Below are 20,281 nucleotides of genomic sequence, written 5' to 3' on the forward strand. Positions count from 1 at the left end.
TAGACTTTTTTCCAGATGCTGGTGTCCTTTGTTGTGATAATTTTTTTCCCTTGAGCTATTAATGCCTACATTTTAGGATATTTATATATTTAAATTCCTGGCTATGTCTGAGCTTAGGAACAGTGCTTTGTGTTTCACAGAAAATACTTTCATAGAAAATGTTTCACAGAAAATGCTATTCAGAAACAAAACTTAAGCTTATTTTCTTCCACACACCTGAACTTTTGCTCCAAATTGTTCAGCTGATGCCTGTGAGGAATGTCACACCCACTGCTGAATCAAGTGCCAGTTGTCAGGGTTAACACTGATCAAAATTATTAATATTTGGTGCTGTAGTATATAAAAAAATTGTAGCTGAAGAGTACAACGCTGTTGAAACCCCTTGAACGGTTACAGCCATTCTTGAGCAATAAAATGCTTTTTCAAGGGACAGCCTGATACAATGCAACTTTGTAGAATGAGTTGTGAAATTCTCCTTTCATTTGCCACATAAAGCGCCAAATAAATGTTTGTAATAAAAACACAAGCCTGGGAAGAATGTGTTTTGCCAATTACAGCATAATGTGAGCTACAAAGAAGTGTTCAGCATGGACTGCATGGGGCTGTTAGTGTCAGGTTACAGCAGGGAAAAAGGTGCCTTAATTTACCAAATAACCAGCGTGGGTTTTATCCCACATTTGCAAGGAAAATCACTTATTTGAGAGAAAAGATGGGCCTAATCCCATGCCAAATGAATTTGGTGAGGAGAAGCAGGGTGAGAAACTGAGGCAGGGGGACTGCAGAGCTCTGATTGATGGTGGGTGGCCAATCCTGCAGCTTGTGGTTGCCACATGCATCTCCTCCAGCTGGGCGAGGGGGGCACAGGGTAGGACTAAACCTTCTCTAGCAGAAGTGGTCCAAGCCACACTGGGCCTGATGGTAACAATTTAGGGGGGCCCTTTCACCTATTGCTCAAGAACCTTCCACGATTCGCCTTGTTCCCCTTTTCAGGTTTCATATCACAGAAAAAAAACCCGAGTTTTTTGGGTTTTGTTTTTTTTTTTTTTCTAACATAACTTTTACTTCAGCCTAAAGTTAGACACTGAAACTCTCCGTGTCCGTGGCACAGCTCAGCCTGACAACGCTCTCGAAATAAAGCCTGGATCCTGCTTGCTGGAAACTCAATAAGAGCTGCCTTGTGCTCAGCTTCTCCGTGGGCTGTTTTCTGTCTTTTTCTGCTTAAAAACCACCTGCTCCGAGGGGATGGCAAAGCATCTCATTCACATGGAGTCAGCGGGAAGCTGCAGCCAAGAGGCAGCGGCGAGTGTGAGCGAGAGGGGATCCTTGCAGCCTTTATATACCAGAGTTATTTTTAACCACAGCCTCCATGCTTATTACAGTGTTTCCTCTCTCAGACGCTCAGGAAGCCCACTTGGCTCTGTTTCCTGCTAACATTCAGCCCTGGCTCACAAAATCTTTGAGAACAACAGGCCTGAGACTGCTCGGCTCCATTAAAAAAACTGGCAGCTTTTCAAGCCCTGACAGAAAACCTTTGAAAACTCTGGATTTCCTCCAGCTAACGTATGAGGCTCCTACATCAGTGACAAATTAGACTGAAACAGCACAAAACACTCCTATGTAAATAGCCTTTTTCTGCGTTCACTCTTTTAATAGTTCAAACATTATTTATAGTTATTTCTCTGGGTGGAAAAATATTTTTATATTTTTCCAAAGATGGGTTCTAGTGAAATGTTTTCTTTGTTTGTTTGGATTTTTATGTTTTCTTTTTTCCTTCGAGAATTTCGTGACAGTTTTCTTAGGCTCCAGGAGCAACCTTTTCTTCCTGGAAACCAGGACAAAATGGCTGTTGTGAGTTCCTCACTGAAAGACCTCTGTCCACAAGTCTCTAAATGCTGCCATTCCCCAACTTTTAAATAATAGTTATAACAGGCACGACTGAGTTCTGATTTCCTGAGAGACAGCAGGAGAGGTCAGCTGCACTTTATCGCTGACTTCCCACATGCCTTTTACATGTAACGTAAATTGTATTGAATTTTTTTCTTGCAGGGTTTTCACTTCAATTCCAAAGGGACTCCTACTTCCAAAGTTGCTTTCAAGTATCAAAATAGATCTGGTTTCGTGGCTGAGAATGCTGTTTTATTCCTGAGTTGCCATTGTACAGCATCCTAAGAAATCTTAATGTTAAGTGACTTCTTGTATCTGTGAGTAAAAATGACCTGGAATCATAGGTGATAAATCCACATCATTAGGCTGGTGGGACTTACTGATTTTCTAGGAGTATTTATAGTATTTCACGTCCTTTTCTGCATCAGCATCACCTTAAAGGTTATTTTTTGCCCTGGGCATGAAAAGGAGCCATCAGTAACTTCTTAATGTCTTTTTTTGTAGTCCCAGTGTTCGTCTCAGAGTGGTTGGTGGGAGCAACTTCACTGGAGCAGGAGGATTTCCCTGACTTGCCCATTTTCTGGGCAGTCACAAACACCTCAGTAAGGTGTTTTTGTTCTCTCCTCCCAATTTTAATCATCCCCAGCTTATATAGGCGCAGAAATGGCTCAGAGAAGGCTCTGTGCTTGAAGGAGAAAATAATGGAAAATTCATCCCTCCCTGGGATGATAAGGCCAGTTCTCACCCCGCTAAAGGCAACTGTAGCTAATTCTATTGCAGTTCCACAAATCCAAGGAATTATCTTCTCTTTTCTCCTTAAAGGATTACCTTAGTTGTGCCCTGAACCACTAGGTTATTTCTATTACTCTGTTTTTGAGGCTGACCACCTCTGTGGGGTTTGTGTGGCAGCAGCATTTTTGCCCTCTGCCTTTCCTTTGGAGCTTGGCTGTTGTGTGAGAGCATCTCCAGTGGGAAAGCTCATCTGTGTCATGAGCGTCTCGGTTACACTGCTCAAACTGCTGTGCTTTGCTGTACCAGCCACAAGGAAACACTCAACAGGGAGCTGAGTGTATCAAGCATGATCTTGAGCAAGTAACTCCCACCATCTCTCAGCCACCATCTCTACTATGACCCTTATTCTGATTGAAATCACTCTACTCCCTGATTTATCTGCATTTCACACAGATGTGGCTAACTTGTGCAGTTGAAAGTTACTCTTATGAGAACAGAGAAGTGTAAACAGTTCCTACATGTCAAAGAATTGAATTCCACATTTTTTTTTTTTTTTTAGCTTTTAGGAACTCATTGTGCAGTTCAGTTGTTGCTTTTTGGGGCTTTTATCTCACATCATACCCAACAATGAGGTTTTGGCTGTGCCAAGGCTGCTCTTTTCAATGGATCTTGGCGAGTGAGGCTTTTAAATCCTGCGTATCATTTTGGCAAGCGATCCTTATTTTGCAAATATGAAATGGTTCCAGTCATAGCTCCCAGCATTTGCCCTTGTAGTTTATGGAACAAGTGGTATGGAATAGCAGATTCACGTTTATTTTCAGGCAGGAAGCCAGCAGTGCAAAAATGCCTCATGAACCGAAGGGTCAGGGTGAAACCTTTTTAAAAAAGAGCCAAGGTGGTTGGGCTGCGTTTATCATGCACAGCCCAGAGATCTAAAAACTACTTGTTTTGATGCTATTTGGAGCTCACTATAATGAAAAAGTGACTTTGTGCAGATTGACTCTCTGCGTCACAGCCCATCTTGGGACAGCAATACCAACAAGGACAATCAGTTGAGCCGTTCACAATTGCTGCTTGTTTGTACTCGGTGGTTTCTGGTAGAAGCTGCAGGATGATCCTTCCATTCCCACTCCTGCCAGCAGCCTCAGTAATTGCCTGCTAGTCACTGAAGGACAGACTCACCAAGGATTTTCAAAGCTCACTTAACCCTCCTTCAAATATAACTGAAATTTATAGCTAGCAGCTTCTAAAATAACTCACATCACTACCACCTCCAAAAACAGCTCTGCAACCATGTGGCCTTGTGGTTATGGCTCTGGGGTTGTGGTGGTGAAGTCAGAGATTCAAATCCAGTTGTAGGGAGATAAAAAGCTTCAAAGAAAGTGAAACTGGTTTTGACTTGATTAGGTGGAAATAATAACACCTCATTTTTGCTTACACCTGAAAACCTAAATTCATAGCCAAAAATCAGGTGCAACGCAGGATTCTGTGTCACAGCAAGAGATGCGCTGGGTGCCGAAGCGTGTGGTTGCTGTGAAGGCAGCTCATGCCAATGGTCATGTCAGAGGGGGTTTGTTTCTCTTAGTACATAATATTGAGGTGTGGGATGACAAAAATCAAAGTCTGAAGCCTTCAGAGGCAGAGACTAGTGAGGTCCACTCTATTTTTCAAATGTACCTTTTGGCTGAGTGGCTGTTTCAGATAGGAAAGGATTTTGTTTCCTTACTACCTTAGAGCTGCCCAGAGCTCTCTCTCTAAGCATTTAGGCAACGTTTGCAGTCCTGCAAGAACCCCATGGATGCTACACTGGGAATTGTTATTATTGCCCAACGATTAGTAAATGCAAATACAACAAAAGCTTATGATTTTACATTGTACAGGAATTACAATTAGAAGGAGCCAAATAAAACCCAGACAGCTTTATAAGCAGATGGCCTTAGGCCCTCAATACCAAAATTATCTAAACCTGAACTAAATGTAAATAGATTTCTGAGGTTTTTGGCACAAGAAACACCTGGAAAGCTCTGACTTCCCCCTCAACATGCAGAATTTTCACCAAGCCAAGGGTATGAGAGGAATTTTAACTTGAGAGTGAAGGTCAGGTTTAAGTCTCACTTCATTGTCCACAGGATATAAATGTGAAAGCATATTTCAAGCACAAATGTCTACAAACTCTCTGCTACAGATGGTAACAAGAAGAGTCCGTGGAGCTATTAATCCTAAGAATAGCTGTTACTGGGTTAAGAGGACATCTAGAAGTGAGCATGTCACGTTTTTCTGATTTATTTAGTAGCATTCCAATGGGAGAACATAGAGATGATAGTGTGCATCAATGGTACATATTGGCTCTGCAGGAAAATCCAGCCCTGATTCCTGGGTGACAAGCTTGGCAGATTATTTCTTGAACTGCATCAAGATTAAGTCTACAGCAGAGACAGATCTGAAGCATTTACAGAAAGAGAACTGATGTTTCCATTGTTGGAATCCAGTGGATATCAAAGATGTCTTTGAATTTCTACAATTAGAAGGAGCCAAATAAAAACCAAATAATTTTCCAAGCAGATGGCCTTAGCCCTCAATACCAAAATTATCAAGTTCCTTACAAAGTGGTTTTAAGATGGATGTTAATGGATCTTTGAGCAAGAAGCATTAGTGATCTGGACTACAGCAACATTTTAATTAAAAAGTTGTACAATAACAGACTCAAAATGTAAACTTCAAAACATTTAAAGCCTAAATTACCGTGGCTTCAGAACTGGCATTGAGTATGTAATTTTTAACATTCCAGACTGCCTTCATTATAGTCCAAGAAGCCACAGAAATACACCGTTACGAGCCAGGAATAGTTCGTCCTTTTATTTGGAAAGAGAATTACAGAGGGAGCTATTGGGAACCGAAGTTTAGTTCCTAAAGCAGGAGCAGGCTGCAGTATTTTTATACACAACTGCAACCACAGACTTGCACTCACTCAAACATGCCGGACTAAACGGTGCCGGCTGTATAAATACTCAACGCTAAGTTAAAACACAGGTTCTTTTTTCTTTCAGCTTTGAAGGTTTATCATGCTATTTCTACTTTTTCAGTATCATTTAAAGTGTAGATGACATACATAAAAATATGTATATAGGTTTATCATGCTATTGCTACTTTTTCAATATAATTTAAAGTGTAGATCACATATATAAAAATATATTTATAGGTTTATCATGCTATTGCTACTTTTTCAGTATCATTTAAAGTGTAGATCACATATATAAAAATATATTTATAGGTTTATCATGCTATTGCTACTTTTTCAGTATCATTTAAAGTGTAGATCACATATATAAAAATATATTTATAGGTTTATCATGCTATTTCTACTTTTTCAATATCATTTAAAGTCTAGATGACATATATTTTTAAAAATATAGATATATAGGTTTGTCATGCTATTTCTACTTTTTCAATATCATTTAAAGTCTTGATTACATATTTAAAGTCTAGATACATATATATATTTATATAGGTTTATCATGCTATTTCTACTTTTTCAATATCATTTAAAGTCTTGATTACATATTTAAAAATGCATATATATATATATATATAGGTTTATCATGCTATTTCTATTTTCCCAATATCATTTAAAATCTAGATGACATATATAAAAAAAATATAGGTTTATCACACTACTTCTACTTTTTCAATAACATTTAAAGTCTAGATCACATATATATATATATATATGTATATATACATATATACACACACACACACATATATGGGTGCCTACAAATTAATTAAACCTACAAATTAAGACCATGGTTCTTCAGTAGGTTTGGAGAGAGGCTGATTCCTTTCTGCACATTGCTGATGAACACAAAGCTTGCTCTCATTTGTGAACATCCATTTAAAATTACAAAGTGAATCCTTCAGGATTTGTTGTGTTATTATTTTTTTTCCAGTGAGCTACTCCACAGCTGCATCATAATGCTCATATAATCTTTTCTTTTTTTTTTTTTTTTTCAGAAATTGGACTCGCATAACTTGTTGGTATGCAAAATATGTAAGGCCCCAGTCTGTTCTGAATTACACCCATGCAAACCGTTGAAACTTAAAAGGGAGTTTAAAATATGCATGAGTAAGGAAAACAAATGGAGCCTCACTTTGCAGAGTGCCTTGAGATCTTTAGAAGATTTTCTGGAGAGCTTTACAAGATCACTGCACACTTTGTTACCTGTACCTTCAAGACAGAGAAGGGTTCTGATTCTTAAACTACTGTAGTCCAGAGCAGGTTTATCAATGCTTTTGATCAATGAAAGTGGTAGGAGCAGCAGATGCCCCACACTTAATGCTCTAAACTCACTCTAATTAATTAAAAAGCTCTAATGGAAAAATATCCTAAATCTCATGGCTGGTCAGAAACCAACTCTGGCTTTGTTTTACCAAGAGCAGCAAATAAAGCCAACATGAATAGACATGAAAGGACATTCTGGAAGTGGCTGGTTGTGATAATTCTGCCCAGGAAGCTGCTAAAGAGCACCACAGACTGGCTGCCCTCTCCTTTGCTGTCTCTTTTCCCCTGTGTTCTTATAAAATCAGGGGAATTGATTTTGCTTCGTGACGTTGGTTGACTTGGACCATAGAGCTGCACTTCTAAAGGCTGGATTCTGGGAGAGAACACTTTTAACATGCTTTACAAACTGTTTTGGCTATTTTCAGATTGACTATTGAACCACAGTGGAAGTCTATGTATTCAAGATATTTTGGGTGATTGTGTAACTGGAAAAAACTGTCCTGATTTTAAAGTATTTTTGGCCTACAAGTGGAAGTAAATAAGCAATTTTAGAGACTCACTGGAAAGTAATTGCTCCTGCAGGATGCTGGCTGTGCCAGGAACTCTGGCAGATGCACTGAACCCTCACTATTAAGCTTCAAAAAACCCTATTTTCTGATGCAAAGGATCAAAACCAAGGATATATAATCTAAAATGTAAGGGACTTGGAAAGAATGGATGTCTGTGAAGGGTAATGCCTAAACATATGAACTGCATTAGGAGGCAATACAAGGGGAAAAATGCCTGGTGAAGTCTGGAGACTCCTTGGCTTGTCTGGTGGGAAGCAGGAGCTGTGGGGGCACTGGGAGCCTGGTCTGGGAGCTGCTGGTGGCACACAGACCCCAGGGTGATCAGAGGTGATCCTGGGCTCATCAAGGACTTGGGCAGGAAGAACTGCTGATGACAATGACATGAGAGAGAGCAGGAGCAAGAGAAGCACCTTGTTTTGGGTGACACTGAACCACTGGACTGAAACCCTTGGATTAAGAACAGTCTGTCCTCACACTTCCATCCAGTGATTCATCAGTGACTAGGAAAGAGTCATAAAAGCACCACTGTCAGCTAATGTGTCATTAAAGGAAGTGCTCTGCTGCTTTTTTTCCTAAACAAGAAGTTAACAAAGTGTTATTTTTCCCTGCTCACGCTGTAAACTGGCATTTCAAAGGCTGGGGTGACTTGCCTTTGCTGTTGCTTTACTTGCATCTCAAGGCTGTAATGGAATTCTCCCGGGCTGGTTTGCAGGTCTGTACTGTCAGTTCTCTCCATGGAAATCCCTGCTCTCACCTCCAGCAGCCCAAGGGTTGATCAGAAAACCTCAAGGGGCTGTGGACAGCCACATCTCTGTAGTAAAGGACATGAGTAGCTTTGAAACTGAAAGAAAAGTTTTTTACCTGCAGAAAAAATTCAAGATATGTGTATGACCAACTCCCTCCCCGAGTTTACTTTTCTTTTTCTTTTTCTTTTTCCTTTTCCTTTTCTTTTTCCTTTTCTTTTTCCTTTTCTTTTTCCTTTTCTTTTTCCTTTTCTTTTTCTTTTTCCTTTTAATTTTTCTTTTCCCTTTTTTATTTTTTTTTCTTTTTTCAACCAATATTTGCTTGAGCTGCCCTTTCCCTATATTCCCAGACTGGGGGCCATAGCACAGCAACAGTTTTTTTTGTTTGTGTAGATTTATCTTTGTAGATTCTTCTTTCCCAATCCAGCCCAAATGTGCATGTCCAAAGAACTTTAGCCTTCCTGAAGCACTCAGAATAGTTCAGTACAGGATGACAACAGAAATAAAGGATTTTTTTAATGCTTCAGGATGTATAACTTTGTCCTTAGGATTTGTATCTGGGTTCAATCAATGCAGTAGCAGAGTAGTAAATCAGCCATATGAGCATTAGCTCTCTGTTTAATCTGATGGGACACTCAATTCCCTTCTGAGAGGGGAGGGGAAAGCCTCCAAAGAGAGAAAATCTTCCCAATTACAGTAAAATGCCAGTGCCATGGTGAAATGTGAATGTCTCTTGTTTTCTATAGTGCCATGGGTAGTAATCATGAGGTGCTGAATTCATTAATATTAGCAAAGATCCAGCTTCCTGTCTGATAGAAATTTACAGAAATTTTATTTTTTTATATATTATAACTCATTTTTAGCTGTGTTTTAGAGCAAGCATAGTGAAGTCATTGCATTCTGATTAAATGATATATATATTTTTATATATTTAAAAGATACAAGCCATCTCTGTATAAGCTATATTTACATGTACATACACACATATATATAAATCCAAAGATTTTTTCTGAAAAGGGCACTGAAGGAAGGCTACAAGAGGAGAAGGACCAGAGTCATCTGTGCAAAAAGAAGCTATTTAGCCATAATTCAGGTTTTTGAAATTGTTTCCATATATTTTTTAGGAAAAACAAACACCCTTGTTATATAATAAATCCATTTCACGTTTATAAATACACCAGAAACCACCACAAGCTCAGCATCAAATAGCACAAAACAAGCACACCCCAGTTCAACCTCCCCAAACAACCTGCCCAAAGCTCCAGCCTTCAAAAGGTGGAAGAAAAAAGTGCAAGGTTCATGTAGCTACCCCATGGACATGAATCTCATCAAGCTCATGTGGGAGGCTGTGCCTGACTGGGGTTTTTGCTTACAAGCATCACCCCTCCAATGATGCCTTGGCTCAGCTGTGCTGTGGGAAGGGTCGTTGTGATGGGATGCCATGCCGGTGCTGTTCTTTTTCCATCTTGTCACTGCCTCTGGCTCTGTGGTAGCACTTCCTGAGTAAATGGGCTTGTGGCAGCAGAGGAGCAGCTTCATTTTTCATCCCAGAAGCTTCTGCAGATGGATGATCCTGCAGAACATGAGTGCACACCTTCCAGGAGTTGCTGGCGCTGGGGTTTCAGTGGCAGGAGGGAAACTGGCAGCTTTGGGCGTGTGACAACTTGTTCAGGGACAAGGTGCAGGCCTTGCATGGCTCTTCATTGGTCTGCTTGGCCTAGGGCACAGCTGAGTTTTCAACTCCTCCACAATTTCATATCAACCGAACAAGTCGTTGGAAACCACCGAAACTCAACGCTCTACGAAAGCAATGGTGCCACAGCCCCGAGCTGCTGAGCAGCACCCGAGGGAGGGTTTGAACTGACATGCTCTCAGCTACACTGACTATCAGCAATGCCCCTTTTTGCCTTTGGAGCTGCTTTGGAGGCTGCTGCTATGGCCAGGGAAGATGCTCCTGGAGGAGGACAGGACAGCTCTGCGTGCCAGGCAGTGAGACTTGGAGCTGTCCCCTCCTCCTGTTGGTTTTCTGAGAGCTCAAACTGCCTTTTTGACAGAAAAGCAATGTTCCAAACTTACTGTCGCCTTTGAAACTGCAGCCTGAGCACAAACAAAACTCCATGCACCTCTCCAGTGGCACTGCCAGTCTCCTGGGGCCTGTGCTGTCACTGACAGTGCTGTACAGGGGAGACACAAACCCAGCTGGATTTAAACGTGAGTGACAAGCGAGCTCTTTAGGCAAGGACTGATTTTCTTGCTCGTTCTCTGGTGCAGGGGAGGTTTTATGTGCTTAGGACTCCTCAGTAGCACAGCAGGAGTGGGTGCCAATGAAATGACACGAATCAGGGCAGGTCAGTCCTAGGAGCAGCAGGTGATGTAACAGCACCCAGAGCAGCCACTGAGAGCTGCAGCACTCCCAGCAGACGTGATGGATTCACTGCAGGAAACACAGGAGAAACTCTCTGGCCCCTCTGGTGTGGGTCACAGGGGGAATCACAGTCCTCTTCCAATCCTCTCTTCCCCTCCAAATGACTCTTGGCTCCTGCACCAGTGCAGCTGGTAAGGACATGCTGTGAGGCAACCCCTACAGGCGCTCTGGATTCTGAAATGTGCTGCTCAGTGAAGCAAGTTAGTAGTTGTCATTCCCTCAAAAAAGTCCAGAAATAATATCTTAGAGCCAAAGTGAAGCCTGCCAAGGAATGAATGCCCTTGGGTGGAGATTACTGATGCTGTATTTGTTATATTAGGCAGGAGAGATCAGACCATTCTTTAAAATAAGCTGCAGTAAACAAGCTGGGTAGCTGAGCCCTTCAAACATTTCATTACTGATGAGTTTTAACGTTAAGAGCTTCTATCGTACAAATCTTGATCGAGGGCAAGATAAATGTGCTGTTTTTTAGCATTTCACTACAAACATGGTGTTTGTGCCAACTGACACAGTGATTAAATATGATCATCTCTTCTGAGAAATGAGGAGAACTGTAACCGCACCGAGCTCTCCGCCGCCGATTTGAGATAAAAAGAGTCAAATCATGTGTGGTTTTCTTCAGACCAAACTTGTGGTGTAGTGTTTCGTGAATGATGCTGTCCAAAGTCAAAATAATCTGTTTTGCCCGAAGGTATCTTCACAGAAGACTGCAAGAGTGTATGTTTTTCAAGGGAATAATAGAAAAAGTTAATTTATCCTTTGCACCATGCGCAGTGATGGCTCCTTGTTAGGGCAGAGGTTCAATGCCACAGTGTGGGAATTATTATGTGCCCAATTGCTTTCACTCTAACAATGGCTAAAAAGGCAATAACCTCCAAACAAGCTGAATATATGGTGGGGTTTTTTTTAAGAAGATCTAAAATTCAGGCCATTTTCCCACCACTGTGCCCTAGCCCCTGTGCCTGCTCTTGCGGAATGGTGCCCCCAGTACCCCTGAGAGAGGGGCTCAGCCCAGCTTCATGCAGCATGGTGGGGCTGCTACAGCAGCTCTGGCACTGACGGGTGCTGTTTTACACAGAAAATGAAAAGCAGCTGTTTCTTTCTTTTCAAGAGTATCAGAAAAACAAGAAGATGGTTCCCTCCCTATGTGGGCCAAAGGCTCCTTCAGCCCTTTCACTTTCAGCCACGCTGGTAGCACCAGTTCTCTGCCTTTCTCTGAGGAGGCTTTCCAATTTATTTCACTGCTGCTCTTTCAGGCCCGTGGGAATTAGCTACAATTGTCCTTCCCCTGTCGCAGACCAAGATAAAAGCAGTGGTGGAGCCACCCAAAAAACCAGAGAAGCAAAGAGTCGCAGCCTCAGGCACCTCAGCACCCTGAGGGTGCTGCCCACACGGCGCTTTGCAGCCTCTCCAAGCCCTGCAGAAGGCTTGGTTTGCTCATGCTGGGGAGGATGGCTCACCCTCCTCACGAGCCAAGGGCAGCTGTGCTCACGCTTCCTTCACCACCAGCTCTGAACTGATGCCTTGTGAAGGCTGAGCTAGAGCCCAGGCTGGACAGAGCTAAAGAATAAAGCAGGGATTTGTTAAAAGGCCTTCATGGATCCACCTTGGGCAGCACAAGAGCCCAGCCAGGGCTGCACCCAAGATGAACCAAAATGGTCACAAAATGCACGAGCGCTCCCGGGGGCTCTCACTGTGATCAGCTCTGCTCCATTGGCACATTGCAGTTCATTGTCCCATTCCAGCTTTAGCCCATGCAGTCCCATCCTGCTTGTTTTTCTCTCTCCAGCCCACGTTGTTTGTGCTCTTGGGCCTGAGATTTGGATCATTTGTCCTTGGTCCCCAGCTGGAGAAGGAATTGTTTTGTCTCCCTGCTCTGTGCAGAGAGCTCACCATCCCCTGATATGAAGCCCAGACCCACACACTAAAGCAGCTCAGAATCTGAAAAATAGAAAAGCTCAAACCTGAGGCATCAGATACCTCACTGGTACCTCCTGGAACCAGCAGCCCCTTCTGCCTGGCTCCACCAAGGCATGAATCTTTGCTTGGCACAGCTCAGTCGTGGCCCATTCCCCAGGTTCAAGCAGGTGTATCCCAAGTCCTTTAAACTCTGCTTTACAGGGTAGGGGCTTTGTAGGACAGGGGTTTTGTAGGACATGGGCTTGGGGCAGTGCCCTGCTGTCCAAATTACCTTCTGGAACACCTGGACACTGCCAGGAATAAGATCTTAGAGGAGATTCATTGTGATTGACAATTGTGATCCATCATGACTGACCTCTTAATTCCTCCTGTGCCCCGAGATGCTCCTGAACCCACAATGTGCTATTTAAACCTTTCCTCTGTTGATGGAGCTGTTTAATGGCTCTGAACCAAAGGCTATTGCTGAAGGGATCTGACATGGGGCACCATTAAATGCTGGGCCACAAACAGCAGGCTGAGAGCCTCCCTTCAGAGCTGCACGATGGCTGCAGGGAAAAGCAGCTGTAACATTTATTTTCTCTCTCACTCCGTGGCTTTGGGGAGAGGAAATGGTCAGAAGCCAGGAGATGTGAGGCCAGCATCCCCCACACAAGCACCAAGCCAGCAGCTTCTAACCCATATGGCAAGGGACAGGAGAACCAACGGCCTGGAGGAGAAAGGGAAAAATACCTGGTGCTCAAAATTCACAGCATTCACAGCTGTGGGTGTGGATCCAGGGCAGGGAGCAGAACATTTCTGGTACCAGCTGCCCAACAAGGCAGAATGGGACGCACCATGTGCCACTGCACTTTCCCACCCACTGGCTTTCCCCTGCCCTCGCAGAGACAGCACTCTCACCCAGGATTCGTGCAGGAAACGTGGGTGAGAGGTTCCCCGAGAGCAGAAATGATCCTGCACCCAGCCCAGCCTCCCTCCCTGCCCTGCTGTGCCTTGACTCAGCGTGTGGGGAGTCACAGCTGGGGATGTCCCAGGGCACCTGCAGGAAACTTGAAGCGGGTGTGGAGGTGGTGGTGCTGTGAGGGCACGGGCTTTGATGAGCTCGGCGTGGGGAGAAGACTCTAGGAAGGATTACGCTGATGTTTTGGAGGTGAGGAGCTCCTGCAGTCCTTGAGAGCATCACCTGCAGACCACGCCTGAGGACAGGACCTGTGGCAGCAGTTCTGGGGCTGCAATTTTTGGAAGAGGTGTGTTTTTTGGTGGAAGTTCTCCCCCATCTTCACAAAGGACTCTGAGCTCTCCCCTGCATCAATTCCATCAGCAAATGCTTGCATACAAACAAATGCTCTCCTGGAAGCCAACTCCTCTAGCTTGACTTTTCTTTAACTTCCAGGCATTGCAGCTGCTCTTTCTTTTCTCTGCTGAATTCACGTTCTCATCCCAATTAAAAAAAACCCATCATCTTGTATTTGCTACAAAAAAAAATGTCACTTCATTAATCTGAACCCCTCTGGCTTTGCTGTCACAAAATCCTGCTTGGAAAAGAGAAAGCTGCTGCCTCAGAGAGTTTGGGCACTCCAACACTTCAGTCAGGAAGACCAAAATGTTCCCTCCTTCCCACCACCTCCACCAGCATGTTTCAAGAGTGAGCAAGAGGGAGGAAAAAACCTCTCAGTTCCCCATCTATGACTGTGTCACCCCCCCAAAATAACACCTGCCATCATCAGCCCCTGATATTTTGGGTATTTGACACAATACATGGGAGATAAGTTTGGGGACATGATTTTGCACTGCAGTCCTGAGCCTTCAAGTGCTGCAGCTCCTGCCCCTGGCTTTGCTGGGAGATGTCAGGATGTTTTGAGACAGGCATCAGTGAGGACCAAATGAAGCTTCTGTGGCCAGGAAAGTGCTCAAACAGGCCTGCAGACTTCTAGTTTGGATTGGTTTTTTTTTTTTTAGTGTGTACTACATAGAATAAAATGGAAAGAAAATCCTGACTTTTCTCGTCGTAGAAGCCAGTTTTATTGGTAACTAAATGATCCTTTTGTCCATATTTACCAAAAAAATTGCTATACAAAAGATATCTTTGATTTCTGATGTCAAGAGACATTTAAGAAAAATTTTAATAAGAGTGGAAGTTTGAAAATCTGGCTTTGTGAGGTCTCCAAGGGCAACATGCAATAGTGCATAAAGGTTGTGTAGCACTGATTATTCTGAAGGATCAAAACCACCCTCAAGTTATTAGAATTTCTCATTATGCACTTTTTAGGAAAAATTTGGGCAGTCCTCAGGCTGTGTGTTTGGTGTCGTTTTTCCTTCTTGGTAGTTACAGTTACTTTGGATGAAAACAGTGACGACAGCTGTGGAAAAACCCACTCCAGCTTTATCAAATGGGCCAAGTGAGGCTTGCTATAATCAACAAGTGGTGTAATTCCACACAGAATATTAATTGCAATATTGGCCCCCCTCCAAAAGAGCTCTTTACAGCTCCATTGAAACACTCCTTGCTCTGATCTAACACTAGTTAGAGATGTTGCTGCACTTTTTTTGCCATTAACTGTGTGAGGCAGAAGGGCTGCTCTGTTCAACACATGGATCATGCAGAACTCTGCTCATTTCAGAGCCCAAATATAACATTTTATCATCCAGTGAATCTGAAATTTGCTTGGATAGAGCTCAATCTTTCACCATAGAAGTCTATGAGTATTTAATGAAAGCTAAACATGGCCTGCATTGATATGATTTATGGATTTGTTGTTTATATGCTAAAGGCTTCTTTACAAGGCTTATATCACCATATTAATTCCTTTAAACACGTCCATCTGCACTCAAATAATAAAAATACACATATGGACTGTAATGAAATACCATCCTGAACCATGCAGGGCAAGAAAATTCATGCTGCAACTATAGCAACTACTAAAATAGCAAAGCACACTGATTTCTGACATGAACCTGTTCCTAATGTCCAAGAGACACTGTGTGCTGCAAGCTTTATATACCAGTTCCCAAAATATCCGAGTCCTGATAGGATGAGAAAATACTGTCATGTTCTTGCACCAGGCCAATTACAAAGCTGTAGTTCCTGTGCTGGTAAAGATGTTTCCTGTTGATAACACAACAGGACAACACAGCACTTAGCTGCTAATGTTATCTGGCACCCTTGTGACCTCTTGGAAACTTTAACAATTGTAGAGTCCACCACACGCAGAAGCCTCTCTTCTTGTGCTTTTGTTTAAATAAATAAGCAAGCAAGAAAATAAACACTTGTTCTGCAGCCATGTGCTCGTTATTGGTCAGAGTAATTAGGGACTGAAACATAGAGGAGCAACAGGTTCCTACCTCTGATGCAGGGCAGTGCTTGACTGATAAGTCCTTTTCTAAACAAATACAGTGCAAAGGTGGAATTCTACACTAATAATATGTTTTGTCCATTTAAAACATGCTCCTTTTCAACTTTATAGACTGCTTTTTTGTGTTTGAAGATGAAAAAGCAGATTTTTTTTTTGTTTATAATGTCAGCATTTCTGAAAAATCCTCCTTCATCATCCTTTCCCTCAAGCTTTCCCCTCAACTTTTATACTGAAATGTCTTCAAACCTTTCTTGCCTGTGCAGTTTTGTCCCATTTCCTTGGCCAGACAGCAGCAGTGACAGGTACAGCTTGGAGCAGCATTCCAGGATTTTTAAGAAAGGACTTCTTGAAAATATAAAACAGCACCTGAATTTGGGTGTTGCATTACCTCTCAATAACTGGCTGTTTCTAACACACATTTGAGATCTCCTATACCCACCATCCAACAGGTATTTGCCACAGCTTATGTAAAGCCCCCTAGATCTTGGTACTACAGGAAACTCAGTGCCCCTGCTTGCTTCTGAACTTGGTGGGATAGTTGAATTCTTCATTCTCTGCTGGGGAGGAGCCAGCAGCTTCTGTGGCCTCTTTAACTACTTAAAGTGGGAAAACTCAGATCAAGATTTGCCCTCTTTCTGATTTGGAGCAACACCCAGTTCTCATCAGTGCAATCCAGTGTGCCCATGAAGAATCACTGTGCAAAGCTTTCCCTGAAATCCAACAGGTACATCAGTGACCTGTAACCCAGTGGCTTGAGGATCCATAAATAACAAATGGGTGGATTTACCCTTCGTGCCTGATTTCCCTAGATACTCTTCTATCCCTCAAAATCTGTGGTGCAACCACCATGCTGCCTCAGATGGTCTAAGAAATTCTCAGATGAGGTACAGGACATTCCTTGAGAAGGATGGAAAAGGTAGCTTTTCCTAACTTACTAGGAAAAAAACATTTTTAAAGCCTTATAATTGAATATAAAGCCTATATATTGAATATTTGGGCTTCAGTTCAGTGCTAAGAGTGAGTCCTTTCAATGGTTTTTAAACACCCCATTGCTCTTCACCTACACCTGCCCAACTGGAATAGCAGAGGTAAAGCTAGTCAGCATTCTTCCCTGCTCCATTGTTATTCCTGCTGGAAAGAGGCAGAACTTTTTGCAGTGGTTTCCTTTGAGTGGTGCTTATTCACAGCAAGTCACAGTGGGAGTGGGTGGGAGGCAGAGTTCATTCATTTTTGTAGCATAACATAGAGCAGATTGTGTTTGGATTTCACTAGATATTTGTTGTTTTATGTTTCTTTGCTTTATATTGGAGAAGGGCCTGCAACAAAACTTTGATCCAAGGTACAAATCCACAGCCAAGATTTGAACTAAGCCTACAAAACTTTCTCCAGAACGGGCTGTAGCCCAGCATGCTGACTCTAGGAGCATCTTGTTCTTCACGTTGCTGATCATTTGATTCAGGTCTGTTTCTGTTTATTTATTTGACCATTAGCCCACAAACAAACTTGGAGGCTCCGTGATCCAGTCCAACAATTCCAGCTCAGAGTAATTCCACCTACAGCAAAATGAAGTTTCATTGATGCAATGCTGCAGCTGTCAGGGCAGGACTTAAGACCAGATGGACATAAAGAGATGCAGAGTCGGAGGAAAGAGATGAGGAGAGGTTATAAACTGGGCACAATCTCTGATGTTAAACTCAAAATTATCCAAGTCCTCTGGTTTAATGAGTTTGTCAACAATCGCAGAGCAGCAGAACAGCTGAAGTGGGAAAAGTGGCTTTAGTCTTGCAGTGAAATGCCATGGATTTGGCAGGGCTGTGGAAGGTCTCAGTTTTAGGTGTCTTGGGAACTCAGTCCGGGATGCATCCTGATAAAACAGCACTCCTTCATTTCCAGGAGAACAAATACAGATCCCAGTTTAGCTATAACTCCTATCTCTTAAAAAATCCCTACATCTTTCTCTTTGGGAGCTGGTGTGAAGGAACAGAGCCAGATGTGCTGCTGCCCAGAGCAGTGATGACACTCAGAAGAGCCCACACAGCCCTGCAGTGTCAAAGCCTGGGAGGTCACAGGCACAACACAGGAATCTTACAAGGACCTTAAAACCCATCTTGTTCTATCCCCTGCCATGGGCAGGGACACCTTCTACTAGACCAGGTTGCTCCAAGCCCCATCAAACCTAGTCTTGAATATTCCCAGGGATAGGGCAGATTCTTTGGAAACCTGTGCCAGGGCCTCAAAACCAATTTTTTTTTTCCTAATATCCAGTCTAAACCTTCTCTCTGTCAGTGTGATGCCATTGCCCCTTGTCCTGTCACTCCAGACTCTCTTGTGGGCTCCTGTCAGATACTGGGAGGTCACAGTTAGGTCACCCCAAAGATTTGGAATTGGGATTCTCCCAGCCTTTCCTCACAGCAGAGCTGCTCCATCCCTCTGATCATCTTGGTGGCCTCCTCTGGACTTGTTCCAACAGGTCCATGTCCTTCCTGTGCTGGAGCTCCCAAAGCCTCAAAGTTTTTCACTAATTCCCTAACGTGCAATATTTTTCACGGAGTTTTCACTAAATCCCTAATGTGCAATAGCTACAAAAGGGAATCTCCTGCATCTGCCTGCAGCGAGCTGCAAGTGTGCTTTCACAAATGCTGAGTCAAGCCAACGTGCTGTAACTACAGGAGAAACAAGTTTTGTCTGTGTGTAGGGAGGGCATGACTTAGAGAACACATCGAACTGCACAAAATTCCGTGGAAAAAAGTTTCACAATTGTTTGTTTACGTTTTGACTTCTCCTGTAGTGTAAATAACATTGTTGTATAGTTAATTACCGTGGCAATTAAGATTATTCATATTGTCCCTTAACTTTGCTCTCCCATGCTGTTTTCTGCAAGGCCATCAACCTTGCCAGGTCTGCTGAAATTACAAACAGCAGTGGGTGTCAACCACAGAGGGGAAAAAAAAAGCACTGAACATATTGCAACACTGCATTTGGCACAAGATAAAGACTGAGGTGCCAAGGTTTAGCCTTTTTATTTTCACAGAAATAAGTCAGAAATAAACAGGTGCAATCGCCTAACCAGAGGCAAATCCACTCCAGATAAAGTCTCATGGTTTCTCTTTATGTGTAAGGATGTTTTATAGACAAAACCAGCTTAAACTAGAACTGGGAAGCAAATATAAGCAGTCCAAACAGTATTCCAGCAGAAAGAGTTGCCAAGAGAGAAGGAAGAGTAGGAAAACCTTAAAAACACATAAGAAAAGACTCTTCAGCTGGAAGACCAAGGTGGAATGAAGCTTTTCTAAGGCACCCATTTTACTTGATTGGGAAGTAGGTTCTAACTTAATTTCTCGAGACAAAACCAGTTTTCTCTAGAGCTAATCAAGTGTGTGGAGGGTGAAAAGGTCCTATTTTTTTTTTTTTTAATATTATATCATATCACACAGGAACTTTCAGACCAGCAGCTGAAGTTTAATTTGTGACCCAGAACCAATGTACAACCCCGAGTAATTGCTCCTGTGATGCTGCACCGGGTCATCCCTTCCCTTGGCACCAATCTCCCTACTGCACGTTGCAGGAGTACCAGTATCAGCCACATGGAGAGAAAAAGCAAGAATTAAGAATGTTAAAACTATCCAGCTACATTGCGAAGTTGCTCAACTCCAAAATAAAAAAGGAAAAAAAAAATCACACTGCATAAGGCTAAAAAAACAATTTAATTACATGTTTTGGGCGGTTTTTAATGCACTCAGAGTCACTAAAATAGTTGTGCCTTCCAAAATCAAGGCACGTTGGGTACATACCGTTCGCAGCACTCTTGCTGGTCTGTACTGGGAGCAGCGTGCTGGGAATGCCATCTTCTGGCAGAGCGGCCAGGGCAGCGGCTCCAAGGCGTGTTTGTACTTCTCTCATTGAGTTACACACACGCACTACTACAGGAAATGAAACCACTCGCACAGGGAGCGCCGCTGACGCACCTGCAGAGACAATTATCTAATCAAGGAGCAATTAAATGGCGCGTAATGAAGAGACAGGTCTGCACGCCTGGGGAGGGACAGGGAATGTTTCTGCTGCGAGCATATCCAGCCAACTGCCAACACAACTATGAAACCACAGCGAGCTGAAAACACAGGTTAGACGCTTCAATCATGCAAATCCTCTTTTAAAAGTCTTTTGTATCAGGCACTTACCTATAACATGGTGGCAAACCAAGATATTTACATTTTACCACATTAAGCAGAGAACGAAGTTCAGTGAGATAAAGATTTAACAGATAAGAACAAAACTTGTGGGAAAAAAATTACTCATAGGATCACAGAGTAGTTTGTGTTGGAGGAGATATTACAGCCCATCTCATTCTACATGGGACACCTTCCAAATTCCCAGGTGGC

This window comes from Anomalospiza imberbis, chromosome 27, assembly GCF_031753505.1.
Source record: "Anomalospiza imberbis isolate Cuckoo-Finch-1a 21T00152 chromosome 27, ASM3175350v1, whole genome shotgun sequence".
Classification (NCBI taxonomy): Eukaryota; Metazoa; Chordata; class Aves; order Passeriformes; family Viduidae; genus Anomalospiza; species Anomalospiza imberbis.